Raw genomic sequence first — 14856 nt, 5'->3', positions numbered from 1 at the left:
AAACTCCTTTACTACTTTAAGTGTCTCATTTCCTAATCTAATTCCCTCAGCATCACCCGACTTAATTTGACTACATTCCATTATCCTTGTTTTGCTTTTGTTGATGTTCATCTTATATCCTCCTTTCAAGACACTGTCCATTCCGTTCAACTGCCCTTCCAAGTCCATTGCTGTCTCTGACAGAATTACATTGTCATCGGCGAACCTCAAAGTTTTTACTTCTTCTCCATGAATTTTAATACCTACTCCGAATTTTTCTTTTGTTTCCTTTACTGCTTGCTCAATATACAGATTGAATAACATCGGGGAGAGGCTACAACCCTGTCTCACTCCTTTCCGAACCACTGCTTCCCTTTCATGCCCCTCGACTCTTGTAACTGCCATCTGGTTTCTGTACAAATTGTAAATAGCCTTTCGCTCCCTGTATTTTACCCCTGCCACCTTCAGAATTTGAAAGAGAGTATTCCAGTTAACATTGTCAAAAGCTTTCTCTAAGTCTACAAATGCTAGAAACGTAGGTTTGCCTTTTCTTAATCTTTCTTCTAAGATAAGTCGTAAGGTCAGTATTGCCTCACGTGTTCCAACATTTCTACGGAATCCAAACTGATCTTCCCCGAGGTCAGCTTCTACCAGTTTTTCCATTCGTCTGTAAAGAATTCGCGTTAGTATTTTGCAGCTGTGACTTATTAAACTGATAGTTCGGTAATTTTCACATCTGTCAACGCCTGCTTTCTTTGGGATTGGAATTATTATATTCTTCTTGAAGTCTGAGGGTATTACGCCTGTCTCATACATCGTGCTCACCAGATGGTAGAGTTTTGTCATGACTGGCTCTCCCGAGGCCATCAGTAGTTCTAATGGAATGTTGTCTACACCCGGGGCCTTGTTTCGACTCAGGTCTTTCAGTGCTCTGTCAAACTCTTCACGCAGTATCTTATCTCCCATTTCGTCTTCATCTACATCCTCTTCCATTTCCATAATATTGTCCTCAAGTACATCGCCCTTGTATAAACCCTCTATATACTCCTTCCACCTTTCTGCCTTCCCTTCTTTGCTTAGAACTGGGTTTCCATCTGAGCTCTTGATATTCATACAAGTGGTTCTCTTCTCTCCAAGGGTCTCTTTAATTTTCCTGTAGGCAGTATCTATCTTACCCCTAGTGAGACAAGCCTCTACATCCTTACATTTGTCCTCTAGCCATCCCTGCTTAGCCATTTTGCACTTCCTGTCGATATCATTTTTGAGATGTTTGTATTCCTTTTTGCCTGCTTCATTTACTGCATTTTTATATTTTCTCCTTTCATCAATTAAATACAATATTTCTTCTGTTACCCAAGGATTTCTATTAGCCCTCGTCTTTTTACCTACTTGATCGTCTGCTGCCTTCACTACTTCATCCCTCAGAGCTACCCATTCTTCTTCTATTGTATATCTTTCCCCCATTCCTGTCAATTATTCCCTTATGCTCTCCCTGAAACTCTCTACAACCTCTGGTTCTCTCAGTTTATCCAGGTCCCATCTCCTTAAATTCCCACCTTTTTGCAGTTTCTTCAGTTTCAATCTGCAGTTCATAACCAATAGATTGTGGTCAGAATCCACATCTGCCCCAGGAAATGTCTTACAATTTAAAACCTGGTTCCTAAATCTCTGTCTTACCATTATATAATCTATCTGATACCTTTTAGTATCTCCCAATCCATATTCACCTACTATGTTTCCTTATCTCCCTTTTCCTACTGACGAATTCCAGTCACCCATGACTATTAAATTTTCGTCTCCCTTCACTACCTGAATAATTTATTTTATCTCGTCATACATTTCATCTATTTCTTCATCATCTGCAGAGCTAGTTGTCATATAAACTTGTACTACTGTAGTAGGCATGGGCTTTGTGTCTATCTTGGCCACAATAATGCGTTCACTATGCTGTTTGTAGTAGCTAACCTGCACCTATCCATTTCGCTTTTTAAATTTTCTAACCTACATGCCCGATTAAGGGATCTGACATTCCACGCTCCGATCCGTAGAACGCCAGTTTTCTTTCTCCTGATAACAACGTCCTCCTGAGTAGTCCCCGCCCGGAGATCCGAATGGGGGACTATTTTACCTCCGGAATATTTTACCCCAGAGGATGCCATCATCATTTAATCATACAGTAAAGCTGCATGTCCTCGGGAAAAATGTTAAGTAGCAAGAAAAACAAAGCTTCCACATATAATACTGCTCTCTAAGGCCAATACGCTGCAAGAGAAGCTAAGCTTTCACATATAATGTTGGCCTTTTATGCACGTATTACATTTTAAGATGTATCACACAAATGTGCTAGTAATTTTTTTAATAACGACATAAATGTGTGATCTTCTGGGCTCATCATCAAAGAGCTGAGTTTGAAATGAGTCCCAGATTCCCAGTGAAGTAGGCATCGACCTGATATTAAGCTTTTCAATGTGGTTTCGGGATGTAAATTTCCTTGGGTACCAGTACTTTGTTATCTCATATCAGGTTCTTTGTTATGGCATAATGCCATACGTGCTAGAAGATGAAAACGTACACTTGAAATGCTCCGAACAGTTGAAACTAGCCAATAGTTTGAAATTAAACCCTTCGTTTCAAATATATTGACTGCCTCAGGGGAAAAGATTAATAAAAGAAAATTTCTTCAGCAAACTGACAAAGATAACTTCATTGTTCTGCATGGCAATTAATGCTTGACTGTCAGAAAGGTGGAAATAAAATAAAATCTGAAACTAATAACGTATTTTAGCCTTCCATAATTATGTGAATGTATTTTAATTCACATGATAGCACCAAGCCAAATAAATCAATTTCTTTTTTTTCATTTGACGTGAGTGCAGTAGACAAAGCGGAAACAGCAAAATCACTAAATGTAAACACGGGTCACATGGAGACTAACCGCTTCCCTATTATAACTCAGACTGCTCTGCACATCAGACCCGTATCTACGATATTTCCGAACCGGGGCAATAGTAGATAGTGGCGTTCCTCGAGTGTTTGGAATAGGACGTCCAAAATTTTTAAAAAAATCGAATTTTCAAAAGTACGTTCATTTTGTAGCGCACATCATTCTGAAGACTCTAATACATAAAACATACGTGTCCGAGGAATTGAGAGATATGTTACCTGATCTTAAGTGTGCCAAAGTGCAGTGCCAGACCTCTTCACACAGCATTCTTCTATCGCACGTCACTGTATTTCGGTCTGTGGAATTGAAACGTGTATATTTTGTACTGGAAGCCACCAAACTATATTCAGGACAGTGGTAATTAAAATGTCCTATGGTGCCTCTCCTGCTTCCAGTCGACTGGTTTGACATCCTACCCCTCTCTCTTATTATTATTATTATTATTATTATTATTTTTAAACTCTTCAGAAAATTTGTGCTCTTTATTCCCTATTAGCCAACAACTTGCTGCTTTGTGTGACATAAAATTAAGCATAGGATACATAAAACTAGTAAAGAGAAGAGACAAGCAAGACAGTACACATTTCTTCAATCCTTAGCTCCCAGAACTTTTTTCTCTCTAATCTTGCTACAGCTTTACATGGCGCGCTTTCCTTTCTGCAAAAGAATCTGTTACCTCATCAAAGTTCGTCAAACAGTTCGCTACATGAAAAATCGAAATGTCGTTGTCTGCTACTGAAAAAGTTGTTAATAGAAATAGTACTAACGACTGGTGTGGTTTCTCGATCTGATTACATCTGTTGTCTCTGTCTGGTAGACGAAAGAAAATAGGCTCAAATGGCTCTGAGCACTATGCGACTTAACTTCCGAGGTCATCAGTCGCCTAGAACTTGGAACTAATTAAACCTAACTAACCTAAGGACATCACACACATCCATGCCCGAGGCAGGATTCGAACCTGCGACCGTAGCGGTCGCTCGGCTCCAGACTGTAGTGTCTAGAACCGCACGGCCACTCTGGCCGGCAGAGAATAGGCCTTTCTACTATTGCAGCAACTGTAACACACACCAAATAAACGAGACTGTTTTGGCAGAAATGGTCATTTTTATAACACGGCAGATTATAATTCACAAAGTACCAACATCAAATGCCTATTACAAGCAAAAAGCTTTACGTTAGGAAATAGTTTTACACTTCATTCATAGGCTTCAGTTTCTCAAGCATGAGATCGAAAAGTGGTAGTGCGAAATTTTTATAGAAATTTGGAATCGTCTTATTCTGCGAAAATTTGTGTGATGTCCCCGTTTCTTCTCCTTCCTCGTTCTAACAAACAATGTTGTCATCACTAATTCTGTATCTATTCCTGCCAATGTCAAAGCTTATTCGCCGGTTAACTTCACTAACTCTGCCAGAATCACCAGTTTAGTTATCCCGTGATTAATCTCCAGTTAGGCATTGTTACGTGTTCGTACAACGTGTTTTCCGCACTACTTCCAGAATAGACCTTAAATCGGCTGCTAGCCGGAGACTGTACAACTGGCCCTTGCTAGTATAGCGATCTGGTCAAAAATTTTCTGTCAAAATTTCATTTTCTTGGATACACCGAGAAGATAATACGTAATCTTTCTTACCTGTTATTCCTGTTAGTCGTTTATTCGCACTTCGGTAGTCTGAATCTATGGATTTCGCTGGTAGTCGTAACAACGCTCATCATTTGCAAACCCTATCAACCACATAATCAGACAGTGGTTGGCTTTCTTTTGTTCGACTATACTCTCCTCAGCTCGTATAGACACTTTTGTCTGCAGGAAAGTTTATTTATAGACGTGATGAGGATTCCACCGACAGAGACATCACGTACACTATGCACGCATTAACAAATCAACATACGATTCATGCTGAAATCATATTTAGAATGTGTTCAACAACGTTCAAAAACCGACAGGGACATGTTTCAAAGTCATACGAATAAAAGATAGACCAATGTGCGCTGGATGCTAGGTGCTTTGTGAAACGAGGTTTATATGAATTTGCCCCCCCCCCCCCCCCCCGCACTCCTATATCCAGGCCGCTTGTTGGTCGCGCCAGTAGAATTTTTCCCGGTAGCACCTAGCTGCCCCCCCCCCCTCCCACCTTTTTTTTTTTCTGCGACTACTTACACAGCCAACAGCCACGTTTCTGTAGCCAGAAGCGGAAGAAGATACTACTCAACTGCGTATGCATATGCTCATCGGAGGCAGGAGGCAATTTGTTGTTACGAAGCATTGCATATTCTTCCTAAAGCCTTTGACACATTTCGCTGTTGGCAGACGCTTGTATGAGCACTGTGTTTTGTTTCTGTATATGGCGCATTTCCTTTGCAATTTAAGTTTTATTTTAGTTTTTTTTTCTCTCGTTCATGTTTTATGGCTGCAGTATTATTCTGCAGTAGCAGAATACAGTAATATCCTTTGTTAGAGTATTGGTTCTTATCAGCCAAAATTATGAACATTTAACTGAGAACAAAAACAATGAAAAATTCCCGGATTTTTCCCGGTTTTCTGCCAGGTGAACAAATTCCCGGGTTTTTCCCGGATCTCCCGGTTGTCTCGGGTCGTAGACACCATGGTAAAGTATGTTACTACTTGATCCATTCAAGTACCTCGGTAACAGGTTGTGTAGCTACCCCACAATGTGTTGTAGGTACTGGAATCACCTTCTAGGAGAAAAGGTGGAGGCAGGTGACATCAGGTGAACAATCTACTGGAATGTCAGATCCCTGTCTGTAGAAAGATAGGTGTTGTTGTTGTTGTTGTTGTTGCTGCTGCTGCTGCTGCTGCTGCTGCAGCAGCTGTGGTCTTCAAGGGCCCTACACATGCACCAACCAACCGACGGACATAAAAATTGGACACGTATAGGCATTTGGACTGACCATCAAACTTGTCTTGTCGGGATGTCGGGCGGGTAGGACCATCCAACAGTCGTCCCTCCCAACACTCCACCCAACAAACTGTGTCTTGTGTAGCTCTGTAGTTTCAGCTGTCTGACAAAAGTTTGTCTTTTTCAGTGCATGCGGGATTAAACGCAGGCATTCATGCAAGGAGTACAGCAATACAGATGCAAAAAATGAAGTACTTTTTAAATCAATCCATAATGGCACTACGGAATTAATGCCATTAACTGCCAGTGGGCATTGATTTATATCAATGAAGCAAGTAGAAAATTTGCGCCAGACTGGGATTTGCTGCCTGGTTTTCTGCTCACTAGACAGATGCACTGACCTCTACACCATCCGGACACAGTGGCAATCACAACTGCGTGGATACCCTAGCATGCTTCCTGTCACACGCAAATACTCAACTTATACCAAACACTTCTGATGTAGTGCCCCTGCTCATTAACCTCATTCCCATAAAATTTTTAGCCTGGTGTGCATCTGCACTGAAGGGATCATTGTCTGTCGGCACCTTGGTGTATCCCAGTTATCTTGACCTCCCGAAATAACTGATTGTCGAGATGCAAATTACAAAATGTTTCAAGCAAATGTTCTTTGGACATCACGGGGACATCAATCAGCACGATTGCCTTCATTGCAGTTTTGTTATTTTACAAAGATATGAACAATTGTATGACTTTTTAAGTGGTACCCCATATTTTTTATTCGGTAATTCATTTACTCTCCTAAAGACCTATTCAAAAATGTATCACAGTGTACCATTACTGAAACACAACGTTATTAATTACATAACACCACATTGATTTTGAGCCCGGGATCACAAACTCGTCCACTTGCTGGAGTTGTCAGAAAACAAGTAAAAACATAACACAAAATTAACTCTGACTCTCCTGTACCACTGCCCAGGAGGAGAACATTCAAAGGTGCTCAAAGTGGTGACCCTGGACACGAATACACTGGAGCACTCGTTCAATGAAAGAATTATTTACTGCTTCCAGTGTTGCCTGCTGAATTGAATCACAAGCAAGTGCGATACGTTCCTGCACGTCCTCTGGAGTTGTTGGAATAACACGGCAGACAACGTTCAAAGAAAAAAAGTCCAGAGGATTTAAATCAGGAGACCTAGCAGACCAAGTAACTATTCCTCCTCGACCAATCCATCTGGCAGGATACCTTTGGTTCAGAACACATTGGAACGCAAGGCATTACATGCTGGACACCCATCGTGCTGATACCACATAAGCATTCTGGTTCTTAGCAGCACTTCATCCAGAGGAGGAGGAAGAATTCGTCTGAGGAAGTTGGGAAGTTGGCATTTGCTGTGCTGTTTAGACTACCATTGATGAATAAGGGCCAATAATTGTAGTACCAATCATCCCACACCAGACTAACTCTCCACCTGTGTAAGCCATCATGAGTTGTCGCTGGACCACTAATGCATGGTCCTTGTATTTACCCGTCCTTTGTCTGAGAAGGAACATTCATCGGTAAATAGAACATTGGAGAAGAAGTTTGGGTTGGTGAGGATTTGCTGCTGTGCCCACTGACACAACTGTACACAATTCTGGAAATCATTTCCATGCAATTCTTGATGTAGGTGTACATGGTAAGGGTGGAACTGATAACATGTAAGAATACGACACTCACTAGTTTTCGGAATACCAATCGCATGTTCAAGCTGTCATGTGCTCACATGTGGAGTCATAGCAACAGAAGTGAGAACAGTGACTTTGGCAGCTTCGTGTGTGGGAGTGCTACGACAATTGCGTTGTCGCTGCTTGAAACTTCCCGTTTCCGGAAGCGTCACAACAAGACAAGAAAACATCCATTGAGAAGGTGGGTTCTTGTCAGGATATCGCTCTCTGTACAGTTCCGCTGCCTGCATAGCATTTCGCCTACTTTCAACAACAACAATAAAAGAAACGTTATGTTGATGCAGTTTATAGGAAGGGCAGCCTTTACTTATGCCTACTCTACACAACAGTATTTAAAAGGACGTAACTACTGAGCTAAATGCACCCGTACATAAGAAAACAGTATCGCAATTACTGTTCTGCTAACTTACATTCCCCATAGATGAGTAGCATTTCTACTTTCTCTTTGTCGGTGTACATTCTACTAACACAACTCTTCAACTGACAACGGCTGATGGAATCACGGGTGTGCATTCTATTTATGTTTACATTTGTCCTCCGTTAATGTCAGCACATGGATGTGTTCCATTACCCCAAGTACCTGCACTAGGCGCTGGGAGCATCAACATCACTGTTGTGTTATGTAATTAATAACGTTGTGTTTCACTGATTGGTACACTGTGATACATTTTTGAATACGTCTTTAAGAGAGAAAATGAACTGTTGAATAAAAAATACACGGTGCCATTTAAAAAAGTCATACCACTGCTCGTATCATTGTAAAAAACAAAGCTACAATGAAGGCAATCATGCTGATTGATGTCCCCCTGATGACTAAAGAACATTTGCTTGAGACATTTTGTAATTTTCATCTGGACAAACAGTTATTTATGGTGGTCAAGATAAATGGGACAATATATATATGCTGTCTGTTCTTTCGGACATGTCCAACCTGAGTTTGAATCCTGGTCTGGCACAAATTTTCAACATGACATTGTGATACAAATCAATGACCAATGGCAGATGTCATTAATTCCTTTGTGTCTTGATTCACAGTAGCTGCAGTATCAAAATGGTGTCTTTCTTTCTTCTTCAATTTTGAAACGAGTTTCTTAAACTTACAGATCAGCCTTCATCCTGTGCATATAAATAAATTAATAATGATCACATGAACATCTTTTGTTTTATTTATTTTGCTTTATCATAATGTATTTCCTCAGTTAACTATAAATCACGCTGCAAGTTTCAGGAATCATTTCAATTAATAACTGAAGGGACACATCACCAATTCTTAGATAATTACAAAAACCATCAGTTCCCAGGAGCTTAAGTGGCAGAACATGGGCACATTTCATTTCTTGCATTAGCCACTTCTTCGCCCAAAGCTTTCTCCCCCCCCCCCCCCCCTCCCTTTTTTTTACCCCTAAAACAGTCAAGGCAAACCCATGTTTTTGTTTCTGTGTAAAACCAAGTGGGCTCTCGTAGAGCATAAACAATGAACTTCGGATAAACAAATCACAACAAGATGACAGCACTTTAGTCACTGAGAGCAATCAGTTGGGATGTGTGTAGGCTACTACGAAATTGGTTGGTCAATCAATAAGTCGGTGTGTGTAGAGGCCTTCAGTCCTACAACTGGTTTGATGCAGCTCTCCACTCATGTTACTGCATCCAGGGCAAGCCTCTTAAGTCGCTGGATATTACTGCAACCTAAAAGCTATTTTAGCCTGCATAATGTAGTCATCTCTCTTGTTAAAGGATTGTAAATAATATTACAAGTTCACATTTGTTTCTGTTACATGTGTGCAAGTATCTTTGATGTATTTGTTCTTTGTATTAGAGATGTGTGAAGTTTAAAAAAATATGTAGTTCTTCTGTTGTTGATCTTACGTTAAGTTCTGGCACTTAAATAAATCTTTGCGCAATCATTTAGAGGTTGGATATATTTATATTTTTATTCTAACATGGTAGCAGAGGAGCATGGTTCCGATTAGCATTGATTTGATATATAATTGAGACGTGTTTAATAGTGTCAGAATCGATTAATTCAAGCAGGTGGCTTGTGACACGATCACCCTTTCTGCAGACAGTTCACGAAGTTATTCGACATGTTTGTAAGCGTAAACAGAAAATAAGGACAAAACATCATAACTGAAGAAAATCAACAGGTTGAAAAATTAAATGGCGAAGAAAATTGGGCTACCTGGCGTATTCTCATGAGGGATGTCTTGGAATGTGATGCTCTTTACAATGTTGTATGCGGATTTTTGTGAAACCGGAAACAAATGTTGAAGATTATGTAACGAAATTAAGTGCTTGGATGAAAGCGAATTCAAAAGCGAAGGTACGTCTCGTTTTGTCACTGGAAATAAAACCACTACTTCGAGTAGCTACATGTGAAACTGCAAAACATGTTTGGGATAAATTACACCAGATTTATGATATTCATTCTGCTGAAAATATCGACTTGTTACGACATAAGTTTCACAATATCGAATTGGAATGGTCAGGCGGTATGCAAGGACGAAGTACAAGTCTTATGTCTATGCTAAATAAACCGATAGAGGAAGCTGATGTGTGTGCATGTTTGCTTCAGACACTGCTAAAAGAATTTGATCACACTTACATAACTTGGCGTGATCTACCACAAGCTGACAAAACGTGGCATAAACTACAGAAAAGGTGTTTGAATTATGAGTTGCGAATTTAAGACAGAGAAGAAACAAATGTAGCTGCTGCAATGTTTTCAAGAACCAAGGGAAGTGTATCTACACAGCAACGAAGCAAAATTACATTGGGTAATGTGAAAAAGGTGCAAAATTCAAGCAACCACGATTTGAAGAAATGTTTCACATGTGGTAAGATTGGACACACATCGAAAGACTGCAAAACGGGCATAGCGGGTTTTAAATGCAAAAGCAAAGGTCATATCTCCAGGAACTGTCCTAGTGGTGGTGGTTATTCTGCAATGTTATCAGCTGTGAAAACACTGTCACGGGAGATTCCAGAAGAAACTTTGTTGAAAGTATGTAATTTACCTACAAATGTAGATGTATAGAATGTGACAAGTGGTATATTGATAGTGGCGTGACACATCACATTACAAATCATCAAGAGTGGTATGTTTTATACACTCCTTTTGATGTACCACAGAAAATGTAAGGTGGTAAAAATAATGTGCATATCGAAGCATTTGGGAGTGGTCATATTGATGTTGAAACTTTTAATGGAAGAGAGTGGACTAAACAATATTTTGAAGATGTATGGTATTGTCCAGATGGTGCTTGTAATTTATTTTCTGTTAAAAAGGCCAGAGAAAAAGGTATTGATAGAAGTATCAAAAATGTGGTCATTTTATAGAGACAATATTCCAATTGTGATTGCTCTATCTAAAACCAATAATGAACTTTATCGTTTGGCAGTGAAAGTGATTAAGAAAGGAAAGTCCTGTGTAGTAAAGGAAGCTCCTGATACTCTTCAATTGTGGCACGAAAGATTTGGGCACCAGAACAAACAACATGTACAATCATTTTTGACTGCTCATGATATCAATGTAAGGTTAGACAATGAATTATGTGAAGGTTGTATGCTAGGTAAACATCGTAGGCTAGTTTTTGGTTCACAAGTTGACAAGTCAAGTAGCCCACATGAATTAATCTTCGCTGATGTCTGTGGTCCAATGGAAGAAAACGATTTAGCTGGCCATTCATATTTTATTGTTTTTCAAGATGACTTCTCAAGCTTCAGTGTGACATATCTTTTGCGGAAAAAGGATGAGGTAAAGGAGAAGTTGCCAATATTTATTGAGCTGGTGAAAACACAAGCTCAATGTACCATTAAAGAACTGTGGACTAATAGTGGCAAGGAGTTTGACAATAATGATGTGAGAAGATATGCAGAGTTAATTGGATTGAAACATTCTTTGACTGTGCCATATACACCACAGCAAAATGGAGTTGCTGAGCGTGAAAACAGGATTATCTGTGATATGGCACGTTCATGGCTTCAGTCAGCAAAGCATATTCAAAAAGCTTTATGAGGAGAAGCTGGGCAAACAAAGGTTTAAGGAAAGACACCAATAGAATTATTTTTGAGAAGGAAGAGTCAGTTTAATCATCTAAAAGTATTTAGGACAGAATGTTTTGTCTGGATTCCAGGACAGAAACAGAGAAAGTTTACTGCCATATCTCTGAAAGGTTATATAGTTGACTATCGTGTATACCTTCCTGAGAGGCATTCAGTTATTGTTCTGTTGTTGATTTTACATTAAATTCTGGCACTTAAATAAATCTTTGTGCAATTATTTAGAGGTTGAATAATATCTCTATACAATTTTTATCCTCCACACTTCCCTCCAATACTAAGTTGATGATTCCTTGACATCTCAAAATGTGTCCAGTCAATCAAATCCTTTTTTTTAAATCCTGTTGTGTCTTAAGTTTGTTTTCTCCCCAATTTTATTCTTAGTCATGTAATCTACTCATCTAATTTATAGTGTTCTTCTGTAGCATCTCATATCAAAGCTACTACTCCCGCCTTGTAAGAACAGCTTATCTTACACATTTCACTTCTGTACAAGACTACACTCCAGACAAATACCTTCAGGAAAGAACTCCTGATACTTACATTTATATTCAAACTTAACAAATTTGTCTACTTCAGAAATGCTTTTCTTTCCATTTTCAGCCTGCATCATATATCCTCTGTGCTTTGGCCACCATCAGTTACTTTACTGCCCAAATATCAAGACACATCTGCTACTTTTACTGTCTCATTAACTAATCTACTTCTCTCAGTAGTGCCTGATTTAATTAGAATACATTCCATGACAATGTTGATTGGAATACTCTGTTTCAAATTCTGAAGGTGGCAGGTGTAAAATATAGGGAGCGAAAGGCTATTTACAATTTGTACAGAAATCAAAAAGCACTTATAAGAGTTGAGGGGCATGAAAGGGAAGCAGTGGTTGGGAAGGGAGTGAGACAGGGTTGTAGCCTATCCCCGATGTTATTCAATCTGAACATTGAGCAAGCAATAAAGGAAACAAAAGAAAAGTTCGGAGTAGGAATTAAAATCCATAAAGAAGAAATAAAAACTTTGAGGTTAGTCGATGACATTGTAATTCTGTCAGAGACAGGCACCGTAAAAGGTAAAATCCGCAGTTGTGCATACGTGAACAGCAGCAGCACCTAATGCTATACCGGGTAGAACTTAATCATCAAAAGTGCCTGCAAGAAACAATGTACACACATCACCCTTAAGTCACAGGTCAAAGAAGACATTTGGGATCGGATGTTTCTGTTGACCCAGAAAAATGAAAGTAGGTGTTTGAGTTCTGCAAGGTGGTGAAAATAACTATGACATTTCCACTGGATGATCGTTGTAGAAGTACTCAGGGGTGGTGGGAAGGAGGTGAGTAATGGGTCTTATTTCGTCTCCGCCTGCCCCATCTATTGGGGAGGGATGATGTCACTTTACAATATTTTATACGAACATTTAAATTCCCAACTAAAACCATATATTTGTTGACGACAATGATAATAAAACGAGACTGTGTGAAATTGTTTGTGAATGTGGTATTTTAATTGCAATCAAATAATATAATTGAACCACAACCAAACATATGTCGTAATAATGGTACATATTGTGCATTCATCAACTGTTGCATACAAAGCGACCTTTATCACTAAATATGTAGTTTTCTGTTGCTAAATATTGTACAGTCCGTTATGCGTTAGCAAGATAGTTTATTTTAATCAACAACAAAACAATTTATGTACCTATAAAGGAAAATTTCATGTGCCCCAATTCAGTGCACTCATTCTATAGTCTTCGAAGAAAAGGGAATGTGAAGTTAAAACAGTTTAAGCAAACCAGAACCTTTTTTTAAACGGGATAAATCGGTTTGTTGATGCTGTAATGCGAGTGATGCAAACCATGTATTTTATTTAATGAACGTCTGCGACATACCACCTAAGTGAGGTATACTGTAAAAATAATGCTGCAATTCTGAACGCACCACAGTTTTTTTTTCGCCTAGATTTTGTATAATAAATTCCACGATTAATACAAAAGTTACTTACAATTACCGGCTTTTCTTTCTTGTTCGCTTTCTTAGGCATTGCAGAAGACCTATGGAAGTTGTCACACAATACATTTCGCCATGTCCTTAAACCTTTGCATAATGCATAACAGTTTAACATAAATAAACTGTCTTGATTTCTAATTACCCACGACACAAACTTTTTTGTCTGTTGGAGACACACAAATTCGATACGTAAGATCTTTGGTAAACAAAGTAAATAACTACTTTGACTAAATTATCAGTGATCTCTGGTAGATGGAAACAACGCTGCTGTCGCTGCAGTAAAAAAATATCTTCCGTGACCGTGACAGTTGTTAATTGTTATAGTAGTGTTGTTTACGTATTAGCATTTGGATTCTTGGAAATGGAAAACGTCTGTGGATTTACTGATACTTTTGTCAACGTATGTCATAGGAGAATCACTACTGCAGACGCTTTTATAACGGAAGAATTACGAAATAAAAGTTATATGTTCCATTTCCGATTACGGATTTCTAAATTATAATATTTATACTTGATGATCAAAAGATGACGTGCAAAATTTTAGATGTTGTGATGGTTAGTTGAAACCTTAAGTTCAAAAAATAACCGAAAGTTACGTTTTGCAATTGTTTCAGGAACAAGTGCTTGAAATTATAAAACTTCACTTTAAAGATGATAAAACAAAAGTTAGGGAAGAAACTGCATGTATGGTTTCTGAAATAATACACAAGTTCGTAATTGAGGGTCTCCTAAGGACAAAATACGTTGCCTGGCTTGATGGAGAAAGTGAAATAACGTACGATCATGTGAAAGCAATTCTCCCTACACTGGTATGTTGTTGACTTATTAAATACTTTGAAATATTTTCGTTTTATACTGTGTAAATCAAATTTCTTTTAGTTACTAGATTTCAGCTAAAAACGAGGGCTAAGATCCATGGATGCAAGTGCTTAAAGATGCCGAGGAATAGATAACTACATTACATTTCTGATGGTGGCATGCATCACTCAATTGCCAAATAAACCATTTTTCAGAATAACATTGGATACGGGTCGCGTTTCGTGTCTCATGACGTGTACAAATATAATGAAACGTTGAAAGGCCCAGCTACGGAAATTGAATCTGTTCAAAACAGCAAACATTGAATGAGTAAAATAATTAATACGAATATGTAAAAATATAATGAATATGTGTAAATAGTAATTTGTGTAATTGATACAATTTTTTTCACTTTCTTTTAATACAAAAATGAGAAGTTGTAGAAATGTAGTCCTTACATTAAAAACAGTCTTGTACT

The 14856-nt window shown here is 38.7% G+C and overlaps 1 protein-coding gene across 1 annotated transcript in view; it reads right to left on the bottom strand.

The window, feature by feature from the left end:
• The window catches only part of LOC124798282 (S1 RNA-binding domain-containing protein 1), a 240498-nt gene extending 226739 nt beyond the window's left edge, over positions 1–13759 (bottom strand). Inside the window, exon 1 of the mRNA XM_047261605.1 lies at positions 13576–13759. The gene's annotated coding sequence lies outside the window, so the exon portion shown is untranslated. The remainder of the gene's footprint in view (positions 1–13575) is intronic.
• Between the last annotated feature and the right edge of the window lie 1097 nt (positions 13760–14856).

This window comes from Schistocerca piceifrons, chromosome 5 (assembly GCF_021461385.2).
Source record: "Schistocerca piceifrons isolate TAMUIC-IGC-003096 chromosome 5, iqSchPice1.1, whole genome shotgun sequence".
In the NCBI taxonomy this organism is placed as follows: domain Eukaryota; kingdom Metazoa; phylum Arthropoda; class Insecta; order Orthoptera; family Acrididae; genus Schistocerca; species Schistocerca piceifrons.
Note: the sequence above shows the minus strand (reverse complement) of the source record. Positions and strands in the feature narration are given on the sequence as shown.